Source organism: Sturnira hondurensis, unplaced genomic scaffold (genome assembly GCF_014824575.4).
Source record: "Sturnira hondurensis isolate 20B ecotype Veracruz unplaced genomic scaffold, ASM1482457v3 Scaffold0011391, whole genome shotgun sequence".
Lineage (NCBI taxonomy): Eukaryota > Metazoa > Chordata > Mammalia > Chiroptera > Phyllostomidae > Sturnira > Sturnira hondurensis.
This window is the reverse complement of record NW_028084022.1, coordinates 189,786-191,984: the sequence shown is the minus strand read 5'-3', so window position 1 is coordinate 191,984 and position 2,199 is coordinate 189,786. Positions and strand designations below refer to the sequence as shown.

The 2,199-nt window shown below is 38.2% G+C and overlaps 1 non-coding gene across 1 annotated transcript; it reads left to right on the top strand.

The window, feature by feature from the left end:
- The first annotated feature begins 360 nt into the window (after positions 1-360).
- Positions 361-469, top strand: LOC118996653 (U6 spliceosomal RNA). The gene has a single exon (XR_005068534.1). It is a non-coding gene; the product is annotated as a U6 spliceosomal RNA (small nuclear RNA).
- The last annotated feature ends 1,730 nt before the right edge of the window (positions 470-2,199 follow it).

The window sequence follows — 2,199 nt, the reverse complement described above, 5'->3', positions numbered from 1 at the left end:
AAGGTGTTTAAAATGTGGTGGTGGCAGGAAGAGGTTAGGGCATAAAAATCTGGGGTGTTTCAATCCGAAGAAACAGGAAAAGCCACTGCAACACAGTGCATTTAATGAAGAAAAGAGAAATAGAGTAAAGTTTAAAAAGTCAAAGGAGTCATAGAAACTTCAAACAGGATTCGAAGGAGAGCATGGGCAGAAAGGGTGAGAGTTCTGGATAACACTTTGTCCTTTATCAGGAAGGCAGAAGCCTTCCACTGAAGATTGAGTGCCAAAGGGCCTGAAATATGCTAACTGTTGAATAATTTGTCAGTTTCTTCATCCAGACTTTCTCTTATTTAAAAAGCATCCGGTGCTCACTTCGGTAGCACATATACTAAATTGTATATGTATATTTACAAAATAAAACAATACCAAGATGATTAGCATGGTCCCTACACAAGATGATGTGCAAAATTGTGAAGCATTCCATATTTGGGGGGAGACATAGCACATCTAGCTAACACACAGGAAACAAATGTGATGACAAACAAAAATGTCCCAAACAAAAGAAAAGAAGAAGCCCTAGCTGATGTAGCTCGGTGGATTGAGCACAGACCTGTGAACCAAAGTGTCACCAGTCCGATTCCCAGTCAAGGCCTGGATTGTAGCCCAGGTCCCCAGTTGCAGGCACATGAGAGGCAACCACACACTGACGTTTCTCTCCCTCTCTTTCTCCTTCCCTTCCCCTCCCTCTAAAAATAAATAAATAAAATCTTTTAAAAACAAAAACAAAAACAAAAATCCCCAGAAAAAAATTAACAGAAATAGATAAAATGGAAGCAACCCAAATGCCAGATACACAGTTTAAAATAATGGTTATAAGAATGCTCAAGACCCTTAGAGGAGAAACAGATGATCTCAGTGAGAACTTAAATAAAGAGATAATAAGCATTTAGAAAAGGACAGAGCCCTGGCTGGTGTAGCTCAGTGGATTGAGCGCAGGCCTGCAGACCACACAATCGCGGTTTGATTCCCAGTCAGAGCGCATACCTGGGTTGCAGGCCGGTTCCTGGCCAGGGACTCACGAGAGGCAACCATACATTGATATTTCTTCCCTTCTCTCCTTCCTTTCCTCTCTAAAGATAAATAAATAAAATCTTAAAAAAAAAGGACAGAGAAACTATTAACAAGAACCAGAAATGAAGATTACACTATCGAAAATGAGGAATTCACTAGAAGGAATCAACATTAGATTAGATAAAGCAGAGAACTGAATCAGAAAATTAGAGGACAATATAACCGTATCTACCCAAAGAGAAAATGAACAAGAGATTAAGATTTAAAACAAGCCCTTATAGTGTGTCTCAGTGGATTGAGTGCTGACCTGCGAACCAAAGAGTCACCGGTTCAATTCCCAGTCAGGGCACATGTCTGGGTTGTGGGCCAGGTCCCCAGTAGGGAGCGCAATAGGCAACCACACATTGATGTTTCTCTCCCTCTCTTTCTCCTCCTTTCCCCTCTCTCTAAAATAAATAAATAAATAAAATATTTTAAAAAGATGTAAAACAATGAAAATCTAAGGGATCTCTGGGACAACATCAAGTGTAACAATATTCAAATCATAGGGGTATCAGAAGTAAAAGAAAGTGATCAAGTGGTAGATAACCTGTTTCAATAAACAATGGCAGAAAACTTCCCTGAACTGGTAAAAGAAAAAGTCACACAAATTCAGGAAGCACAGAATCCCAATCAAGATCAACCCCCAAAACCCAAACCAAGACATATCATAATTAAAATGGGAAAGGGTAAAGGCAAATAGAGAATCTTAAAAGCAATGAGAGAGACAGTTACTTACCTATAAGGGAGCTCCCATAAAACTGTCAGCTGATTTCTCAATAGAAACATTTTAGGCCAGAAGTGATTGGCATGAGATACTCAAGGTAATAAAAAAAAATAAGGACATGTAACCAAGAATACTCTACTCAGCAAGGCTATATTTAAAATTGAAAGTGAAAAAAAGAGAGTCCAAGACCAAAAAAAAAAAAAAAAAAAGAGGCTAAAGGAGTTCATTACCACCAAACCAGCATTGCAAAAAATGTTAAAGTGCCTGCTTTAAGAAGAAGAAAGCTGTAGAGAGAGGAACATAAGAACAAAAAAAATGGTGATAAATAAGTAACTACCCATAATATTCTTAAATGTAAGTGGATTAAATGCTCCAATCAAAAG